The 11,083-nt window shown below is 38.4% G+C and overlaps 1 long non-coding RNA gene and 1 pseudogene across 1 annotated transcript; both read right to left on the reverse strand.

The window, feature by feature from the left end:
• Nucleotides 1-2,887: 2,887 nt before the first annotated feature.
• LOC115941485 (U2 spliceosomal RNA) lies at nucleotides 2,888-3,003 on the reverse strand (annotated as a pseudogene).
• A 3,629-nt stretch (nucleotides 3,004-6,632) lies between these two features.
• LOC145719567 (uncharacterized) lies at nucleotides 6,633-10,876 on the reverse strand. Its single transcript, XR_014142465.1, has 2 exons — nucleotides 10,292-10,876; nucleotides 6,633-10,102 (listed from the first exon to the last, which is right to left on the reverse strand). It is a non-coding gene; the product is annotated as an uncharacterized LOC145719567 (long non-coding RNA).
• Nucleotides 10,877-11,083: the final 207 nt, after the last annotated feature.

Raw genomic sequence — 11,083 nt, forward strand, 5'->3', positions numbered from 1 at the left:
GGGCTCCCTGCTCTGCAGGAAGCCTGCTTCTCCCTCTCACACTCCCCCTGCTTGTGTTCCCTCTCTTGCTATGTCTCTCTCTGTCAAATAAATAAATAAAATCTTTAAAAAAATAAAAATAAAAGTCTATAAATGGTATAAAAAAAGATAAATCACTATAAATGAAATAAGTCATTTTTCTGCTCTAAAGATGTACAAGCTTTCTTTGCAAACTGGGAAAATATCACTGGAATAACAACCTGACTGAAAAGCTCTAAGTACCTAGTAAAAAGGTAAGGAAGTAGCATACTTTAGAAAAAGCTCAGTATAAAAGCCTAGAGAAAATTTTTTTAAAAAAACTGATTCAAGGGGCTCCTGGGTGGCTCAGTCGTTTAAGCGGCTGCCTTCGGCTCAAGTCATGATCCCGGAATCCTGGGATCGAACCCCGCGTCGGGCTCCTGCTCCGCGGGGAGCCTGCTTCTCCCTCTCCCACTCCCCCTGCTTGTGTTCCTGCTCTCACTGTGTCTCTCTCTGTCAAATAAATAAAATCTTAAAAAAAAAACTGATTCTAAATGTACCCTTCAGATGATATGGATTCAAAAAATGAAAGCCTTCAGAAAACAAAAAAAAAGTAACCCCAAAACCTCTGTTAAATTTCAAAGCAACCAATCACTCTGAGCAGTCCCGTACAAAGGTGCAGTAAAACTGTTCTTCACCTTGGAGAGAGATCAGCCAATAAACATGTACTGAGTACAGTGGGCTTTAAGGTACAGAAAGGTTATCTCTCAGACATTTGCAAATCCCCAAATCTGGACATAAAATGATGGAACCTAATTTTGCTTATGCACTGTTGGGAAAAAGAGCAGAAAGTCCCCACATACTCTAGGTAAAGTTCTCATCTCACTAGGTAAGTGACTCACTCCTACACACAGGCTCCCTAGCATGAGAAATTCTAATCTGTGTCTAAACAAAACTATAAAAATTACTACCTCCTGGACATTCAGGTCTCAAACAGCTGAAACAAATAGCTCAACTGAGGAAAGATATCTTTACATACAAAATACCAGAATAGGAAGAATGGCATATACACAAAGAAACTATACCTCCTTCCTTTTCTTAACAAGTTTACAAACTAGTCAAGGAGACTAAACAATCAAGTAATGGTATAAAGTTGTCACTGAGTTTGGCAATAATAAAAAAAATAGCACCCATTTTGCATCAGGCCCTATAATAAGCACATTATAAACAATAGCTAATTTAATTCTGTGAAGACCCTAAGAGAGGCCTTGGAAAGTACATGCCTGAAGATCACAGAGTCAGAGTGGTGAGGGCAGAATTCACACTGTGTCACTCACTTTAAAATCCTCACTCTTAATCATTAAGCTACATTGCTTAATGACCTTTAAATGACCTTTAAAGTACATTGTCAATATTGGGATTAGAAAGCACACCGTGAGGAAAGACAGATAGGAGTTAAATGGTTCCCAAGATAAAACTGTCACAAGCATACACTGCAGCAGCAGCAGGGGGGGAGCCAAGGGAGAGGGAGAGAGAGCCTTAAGCAGACTCTGTGCACAACTGGCAGAGCCCGAGTGTGGGCTCAATCCCACGACCCTGAGATCATGATCTGGGCCAAAACCAAGAGTCACAGGCTCAACTGACTGTACCACCCAGGCACCCCAGTAGACAACAGGACTTCTAAACTTGTGTAAAATCTATAGGTAAGACTGATTAAACACCCATGTCCTAATGTCAAGTTTGGCCTTCATGTTAATCGAAAAAGACGTGAATTTAGAATTGTCTCTATAGCTAATATATTATAGAAAAACAGCAATTCAGAAAACACTAAAGGGTATCCTTTCCAAGGCTGAAAGGCAGGCTACACATGCAAATACTAAGAAAAATGGAAAAATCAAATCCATTAGAAACAAATTCAGGGGTGCCTGGGTGGCTCAGTTGGCTGGGTGTCTGCCTTCAGCTTGGGTCATGATCTCAGGGTCCTGAGACTGAGTTGCACATTGGGCTCCCTGCTCAGCAGGGAGTCTGCTTGTCCCTCTCCCTCTGCCCCCCACCCCACCCACACACACTCACACTCTGTCTCTCAAATAAATAAATAAAATCTTTTTTAAAAAACCTAAAAAACAACAACAACCAAAAAAAAATTCAGGGTTAAATCTCAAGCCCTTGGGTACCTCAAGCCCTGTTCCCTAAAAATTTATAAATTCAAACTTCTGAAATATAGTTTATGACAGTGTTTGAAAAGCAAATTAATAAATGATACGAGATTGAAGGAGACATGTTAAAATACCTCAAAAAACAATTATTAAGTAGAATCATTTGTTTTAGGTGAAACTGCACCCTGTATTTTTTTTTTTAAAGATTCTATTTATTTGACAGAGAGAGAGAGGGAGAGAGACAGAGTGCACAAGTAGGATAAGCAGCAAAGGAGAGGGAGAAGCAGGCCCCCCGCCGAGCAGGGAACCCGTTGGATGCAGGGCTCAATCCCAGGACCCTGGGATCACGAACTGAGACAAAGGCAGACGCTTAATGACTGAGCCACCCAGGCGCCCCTGCACCCTGTATTTTAAAATGTTTTGTGACATTTACAAATCATTTTTACCTATTATAATGCTATCACCCCAATGAACTTTACTACTTAATGTTTAGTAGTCTTTCTTGTACCTAGACTATTTAAACATATTCCTATTAAGTAGAGTAACCTTAATTAGTCATATTTTAGGTTTAACTAGGGGTAATAAAGGCCAGGCATATAATTCATGTGTTATTTGGAACTGTCCACAACAAATGAATATTTGACTATCAAAGGTGGTTTGGTAAAGAACCACCAACCTAGTTAACATAATGTATTTTTAAAATAAACAACACTTTTCCCCTCTGGATAGCAGTTTAGAATTCTAGCACATATGAATCAATATACTCCTATGAGATAGATTTCATAATTCCATTTTATGCATGAGGATGAAAAGACTACACTTGATCTTAGCCAAAAGGCCGAGAAGCGATAAGGATGAAAAGACTAAAAAAACTGAGTAACTTGCCCAAGATTCTCAGTCAATAAGAGGTAGGGTCAGAGTGTGAACTCAGGTCTTGGCTCCTGGACCTGCTGGATACTGTACCTTAATCAGAACACATGGGCCTATATTACCAGCTTACTTCCAACGCCACCTTATAGGATGTTATGAATAGTTTATAACATTTTAGTTATAAAAATCAGAAAGGCATGAAATTTAATTGTATAATATCATTAAGTTTTATACTACCCAAAAGAAGTGATTCACTGAAAAAGACAAAACCAATGGTACTGATGTTAACTGTGCTTTTATTTTAAAGTTAAAAAACTGGGGTGCCTGGATGGCTCAGTTGGTTGAGCATCAGACTTTTGGTTTCGGCTCAGGTCATCTCATGGGTCGTGAGATCGAGCCCCGCTTTGGGAGTCCCCTCAGAGTTTCTCTCCCTCTATCCCTCCCCCACTTACGCATGCTGCACAGATGCACACATCTCCTCTAAAATAAATAAATAAATCTTTTTAAAAAAATAAAAATAAAGTTAAAAAACTGTGTCACACTTTTTCCAGCTTTCTCCCTATACTTACTCTCAGAAGGTACTAAACCTAAGATTCTTTTCAAGGTAAAAAATTATTTTATAAAGAACAGTACTACTATTTCTGCCAGGTGATTCTTTTATGAAATCTCCAGCAAAATCACCATGAGAACAAACTAGTGGTGGCACTAGGAGGAAAAGGGAAAGAGAGAAGGAGGCAGGGAGAGGGGAAAGACTACATTTTAGTATTTAAAATCCAGCCAACTTCACCACTTGATAATCTCTTTCTAAAATTAGTAAATAAGACCAAACTATAACTTCAAAGGGAAATACTTTTCCTCTTATGTTAAAATAACATGCCAATGGCTACCAAGGAAGTATACTTTATTCATTTATGTACAGTCATCTTCATAGTGATTCCAATTATGAAATGTGTTGCAATAAAATGGAATGCATGATAGACACTTAAGGTCAGAGGCATTTTTACAAATTTTGTCAATCTGCAAATTTTATCTATCTTCTTACTTTGACATAAGGTGACCTCTAAAATATCACCAGCAGCTCATTATGTCATCTCAGTAATCCACTTATTATTGAAGTTGAAGCCTGTTTCCTCTCATCCTGTGCTCAGTGAATGGAGAACAGCTGTTTGTTTGGGTTTTGGTTTTTTTTTTTTGTATAGGATGGAGGCTTTAAAAACCTGCCAGCTCCTCAATTCTCCCTCCACCCACCCATAACTGCCAATATAATAAATTCTTTGCTCAACTCCATTTTTCTCAGAGTTAAAGGAGAGAGAATCAATTCTTGGGCATAAAAAGATCAAACTTGTAATCCCAAACCTACAAATACAATTCCAGGAAACTGAGCTGCAAAGCTCTAAAGAGCAATTACAATTATAAAAAACAGAATAAAAGCTAATAATTACTGAGGTTGTACGTACCATGTATCAGGCAATATGCCAGTGATGAAAGGCATTATCTCAGGTGATTGATCCTCAAAATAACTTCCTGAAGTAGATATTGTTATTCTCACTTTGCAGATGGAGAAATTAAGTCTCAAGCAAAGTAACGTATGCAAAAAAGCACTGCTCTAAGTGACAAAGATTTGAAATCAAAGGACATGAGAAATAAATTTAGGACTTCAATGGCCAAGCTCCAAAACCCTCAATCTGAAGGTCACAGGTCATTTTTAATATTTGAAAAATCTAAATGAAACAACCATTTAGCTACAAGTTAGCTACAAATTGTAGGGAGTTTTTTGCCTTTAGGTGAACTTATGTCGATTCAGTATGGGTAGCATATGCTGTTCTAATTACAGTCCTTGGTTAAAAATGGGGAAGCAAAAAAAAAAAAAATGAGGAAGCAAATTATTAATAAGGCTTTGAGGAAAAACATTTTTGTAATATGTGATTCACAGTGGAAAAACAATTTGATCTTTTGTGTGAAAATTTGGGGAGACAATGGACCGAATGACCTCAATGATCTGTGATGGATCTAGCAACATCTGATTCTCTGCCAAACAAATGTTTCTAATCCAGAAATATGTCTGCTCCACCCTCACTCTGATCCCTCCCTCCCTCCAAATCTCACACTCATCATCCAGCAGCTGCTTTCTGTTATCACAAGCAGGCTAGGAAATTCTGAGATTAGCTCTCAGTAGGATGAGCTGACTAAAGGCAGCTGACACTGACTCAACATTTATTCTTTACTGTGAATCCTGGGCAATTCTTTCTCTCATTTACCTGGTTTCTTCCTTTTTTTTTTTCCTCTGATTCTCCTGGCTACTAGCTGACTGACTTACCTTCTGTTTGATTGCCTAGTTCAGCTTCTTCAACTACTGAACTTCCTGGTGCTTGCTCAGTGTATGCAAGTCCCTGAATCTCCATCCTAGGCCCCACCCCCCCCGCCCGGGATCCGGATCATTCTGACAGATTAAGAAGTATCTAATCCCATCAGTGCACATGTTTGTGCCTCACAGCGCTGTTTTCCCTATTCTGCTTCCTTGTTAGTTCCACTTGAGCTGCTACAAGCCACACTCTACCATGACACTCTAAAATGATTGTTATAGGGGCGCCTGGGTGGCTCAGTCGTTAAGCATCTGCCTTCAGCTCACGTCATGGTCCCAGGGTCCTGGAATCGAGCCCCGCATCAGGCTCCCTGTTCCGCAGGAAGCCCGCTTCTCCCTCTCCCGCTCCCCCTGCTTGTGTTCCCCCTCTCCCTATGTCTCTCTCTGTCAAACAAACAAATAAATGATTGTTATATTATGGCTGATTCTGGGTTAGGTATACTCCATAAAATGCTGGGCAGCCCATGGACAAGAAGTATAGTTATCACACCCAATGTATAAAATCATTACTTCTGTACTTTTATGGTTAGTTACCCACTCAAAATTCTAAAAGATGTTACATAGCTAACCCCACAACCTCCCCAACCCCAGCTCCCTGAATAAAATAATTTATGACTCATTTCCCTGGAATCTTTAGGAGTTATTTTTATTTGCTATATGATGACATTATCAAATCATCAATAACTCTTAACTCTTCCTTATTCCCCATTTTAGTTGCTTTGGGCACATTTTCTCATTCTTCAAAATATCCCTAGCCTTCTGAGTTTTGAAACCTTGACAGTTTGAATAGTCTCATAGCACTTAATGAATGAATATTTGGGACTACACTAAGACTTAATGTAGTCCAAAGTTTTTCAGTACATATTTATTGTAGGTACTGGGAATAGAACAGTAAAAACAACGGACAATGTTTCTGCTCTAATAGACTTCACATTCTAAGTAGAGGAAGATACAGACAATAAGAACAGCAATAGTGAGTGGTACGGCAGAGAATTGGAATGATGATCCAGGTTATTGGGGTGATAAATAAAGAAGGCACCCTGGAATCTGAATAGCATTAAGAAACCAATCTAGGGAAAAGAGTTACTCATTCCGGAGCAGGGAACAGCAAATGCAAAGACCCTAAGACAAAGATGGCATATTTATAGGACTAGAAAAAAAAAGGCCAGCATGGCTGAAGCTTAGTAGGCCAGGAAAAGAGTGTCATGAGATGAAGCCGGAAGACAAGCAGGGGGCCAGCTCACAAAGGGACTTTAATCCACGTGCAAGGAAAGCCGCTGGAAGGGGTTCTAGGCAGTTAACAAATTCCTATCATCTGTGGACCACTCTCATTGCTATGCAGACAACAGACTGTTACAGGTCAAGAATAGAAATAGGGAGCTCCATTACAAGCCTTGCAATCGTGCAGCAGAGAGAGGTGGTAGAAATAGAAAGGAACAAATTCAGAAAGTTAGGAAGTACAACTGACAAGACTTGATGGTATGTTCGGTATAAGAGGTGAGAAAAAAAGAAAGGATAACTCGTTTTTGACTTGAGGACCTGGATGGAGAGTGATGTCTTTTAGTGAGGTGGGGAAGACAAGGCTAGAGAAGATGTTGGGTTTGATGAAGGGAAAAGCCAACTGTGTAATCTAGTGAGCTGGGGAAGGCTATGGAAGACGTTGGCTTGAAGGAGGAAATTAAAAGTGAAATTTTGGAGTTGGAAGAGATATTATGGATCATTTACTTGACCACTTTATTCTAGAAAATAAAACAGTGACTCAAACTTGCCCAAAATGACAAAGTACCAGTACATTCTGGAAGAGACACCGCCTCAGTTTACCAAGAGTTCTTAACCTTTTTTTGCCATAGACCACTCTACTAATCTGATGAAGCTTGGACTCAATGTTTTAGTTTAAAAATAAATTTTAAAGGATGGAATTACAAAACAAACCAATTGTATTGAAATACAGTTATCAAAATTAATAAAAAAATGTGATTAACACCATATATGCTTCTTTGCCAACTCATTAAATAATAAAGACCTCATAGCAGATCTCATAACTACCATAAGTTCAGAGTAATGATAGGTGGGGTAAGCAATAATACAAGATGTTTGCAACAACTTTAATGTGATAGAAAAATGTGAGATTTCTAATGGCAAAAAGTTAAAAGTACTACTAAAATTATTGTGATTTGTTTCCTACACTCATAACTGAAGGATAAGCTAAATTTCAGAGAAAGGTTAGTAAGGAAAAAATGTAATTTTTCACCAAGTTCATGGCCTCTTGATTTCTATCCAAGATCACCTAATTTGCAAACCCCAGGTTAAGAGCCCTTGGTTAAGCCCCTGATCATTTTTCCCCCAGATTAATATAATATCCCTGGGACTGATCACCCTGCCTTCAGTATTTCCTCAAATCTATCCTTCAACCTGCTTAATGTCCTTGTAAGGGTTCCTCATATTATGGGACAGCATGGCAGTGATGGACACACTCTCCAGGATCTGCTTCTCGAATACAGTACTTCAACTTGTTGTCAGCCTTACACTGCACTTCCAAGATTTCCTGCCCGTGTTCTCTCCCTCCTACTGGTACAAGACTACCAAAGTATCATCCTCGAAAGCATCTGACTCCTTTCTCCCAAACAAAGCAATCTCTCTCTTTCCTACAAATTTCTTCAAAATCAGTAAAAGTTTTTTGCCTGGCACATTACCCTGGGCTGTGGTCATTATCTACACATACGTTTTTTCCCATACATAACAGTATGCTTCTCTCAAATTCAGCGTTATCCCACTGCAAAAGGCCATACTATTTGTGCTGGACCTTTACTAATCTAAAGATAGTATCCACTATCCCCATTTCAGTGTTTATTTTATAAAGAGATTTCCTGCATTTCCTTATAGTAATTCTCTTAAGAACCGTGTGAAGATAAGCAGCCTAAAGTACTACCCTAGAATCCTACAAAGACAAGCAATCTAAGGTATTACCTTTATTTTGCAGATGAGGAAACAGAAGTCAAATGAAATCAACTGACTTGCCCAGGTCTAAATTATTAAACAAGAAAAGAGCTTGGTTCATAAACCCAAGGTGCCTTGGCACAGTGCTTGGTGTGAACTGGACTATAAAGCCACTGGGCCAAGCCTAGGACAGTAAATAAAAAGCATGAGAGAACTTCTCTCAAGAATCTTTTCAACATAGTACTGTAGCACCAATATGGCCCTATTAACAATAGGTTTTATTATTGTTATTATTATAGCACAAGTCCTATGATAAAAACATATCATAAAGCCAAACACTCCTTAATGTTTAAAAATACAGTGATTTCCTTTCTGTGCTAGAATTTTTGATTACATTATTCATATTACCCTAGATCTCTAAAATGAAAAGCTTCTTGTAAACCCTAAATATTACATAACTTACTAGAGGTTATTTCCATCTGCAGAAAAAGAAACTAATAATATTTTAAAAGACTTCTCAAGGATATACCAATTTAAAACTGTCAAACAAGAACTAAGAATTCTCCACATTTATCCTGCTAATGTATATTTATTTTGATCAAGTTACTGAGATATTTTTATGCAATTTTCATGTATCATAAATGCCTAAGTAGCTTATCGACAGTTCTCTTGAGAGATCCGAAGCTTGAGAAAGCTAAGTTTTCAAGAGGGTGTTACATAAAGAGTAAAAAACAAAATTTAACTCAATGAAACAAGTATTTATTATCTATTTTATTACCTAAGGTTGGCAATGCTGGATGGGATGCGTAAGACCCAATTCCTGCTTTCAAGAAGCTTAAAACCTAGTAAAAAGGATGATAATCATAAAAATGTCTACTATTTTTTAAGTATGATGCTTTCCACATCACATACCTTAGATAAACCTTGATAAGCAGCTGCAGCAAAAAAAAAAAAAATTCAAAAATCCAAAATATCCTTAAATGGAACGAAAAATACATTGTTGTATATACATATAATGAAATATTCCATAGTAGTGGAAATCCATGAACTACAGTCACAAATAACAGGATAATCTCAAAAACAAAGTATGAAATAAAGGAGGGAAAGTAGTAGAGACGGAGAGAAGGAAGAGCACAGAGTGTCTGGAAAGAGGTGTAAAAATGGATCAAGGGCTCCTTGCACTCAAGGGGTAACATGTTTTCTTAGTACCAAGAATAAAATAATAATAATAGGAGGATGGTAAATGATATAAAGGAACTTCGAGGTAAGGAGAAGAGAAACTCAAAGAATGAGGAATGGACAAGCATTCTGGTCAAGTCCTTCCAGGGTTAAAGCTAGACGGGACTGGAGCTTGAGAGCAGCAGTTCTTTAGAGTCTGAAAAAATGGCTCTGAAATTATAACCAGTTAGTTAATTTTATATCTAATTATTGTGAGATTGTTTAAGACTCCTGGGCCCTACCCAGAGATTCTGATTTAGTTGGTCTGGGATATGAACTGAGAATCTGTTCCTTTCAGAAGCATCACACGTGATTTGAATATAGGTTGTAAAAACAATTTTGAGATACAGGATATAGAAATCACTTTAGAGAATGTAACAGAGAAAACGAAAACAGCTTTAAAACACATACTTGATGGGCCGCCTCATAACACAGGTAGAACCAAAAGGCCTGGGACGAGTTCTTAGAAGTGGACCTCAATAATAAAGATCTGGTATCTTTAAAAAAGTAAACGTGTGCAATTTCTCCCTCAAAAATTTCAAGAGAGACTTGGGAGGGGCGCCTGGGTGGCTCAGATGGTTAAGCGTCTGCCTTCGGCTCAGGTCATGGTCCCAGGGTTCTGGGATCGAGCCCCGCATTGGGCTCCCTGCTCCTTGGGAGCCTGCTTCTCCCTCTGCCTCTCTCTCTCTGTGTCTCTCATGAATGAATAAATAAAATCTTAAAAAAAAAAAAAGAGACTTGGGAGTACCACACACCCTCACCAACACTAAGCAATAACACTCTAATATCTGCTAATTTGGCAATAAGAAAATTTTTATCTGGATTTCCTTAATCAGTGAAACCAAAAGTACTTCCTTAGTATGACATGGAAAAATGTATTAACATGTGAATGTCCACATGTTTTTTCCCTTCCTAAAAAGGAATGACTTGCTGATACTAAGTTGATCAACATAATAAAGAAAACAAAAAATGTTAGGGGGAAGTGGCCTTGTTACCTGGGATTTGAAAAAAAAACTTTATTGCCAGACCAGTAAAAAGCAGATTCAGGGCCATAAAAGAAATGGGGAGAGGAGAAAAGATCCTGTAAGAATTATTAATCTGGTTATGATTTGAATTCCCAATAATGCTCTTTGAGAACAAATGGAATTCCTTTTTAATAACTTTTGGTGTTGAACTATGCTTCCTGAACAGGACCCAGCCCTGAACTTGGACCATGTCTATCTCTAGATTAGTTAGGGTTACAATATGTCCTGGCCATTTGTACTGCTTTTGTAAATTGCCTGTTGACAGACTTTGTACGTTTTTCTACCAAGATTTATTTTTTCATTAATAAACTTAATTTTGGGGGGCGCCTGGGTGGCTCAGTTGGTTAAGCGACTGCCTTCGGCTCAGGTCATGATCCTGGAGTCCCGGGATCGAGTCCCGCATCGGGCTCCCTGCTCTGCAGGGAGTCTGCTCCTCCCTCTGACCCTCCTCCCTCTCATGTGCTCTCTGTCTCTCTCATTCTCTCTGTCTCAAATAAATAAATAAAATCTTTAAAAAA

Source organism: Leptonychotes weddellii, unplaced genomic scaffold (assembly GCF_054177405.1).
Source record: "Leptonychotes weddellii isolate Sample4059 unplaced genomic scaffold, ASM5417740v2 HiC_scaffold_5251, whole genome shotgun sequence".
Classification (NCBI taxonomy): domain Eukaryota; kingdom Metazoa; phylum Chordata; class Mammalia; order Carnivora; family Phocidae; genus Leptonychotes; species Leptonychotes weddellii.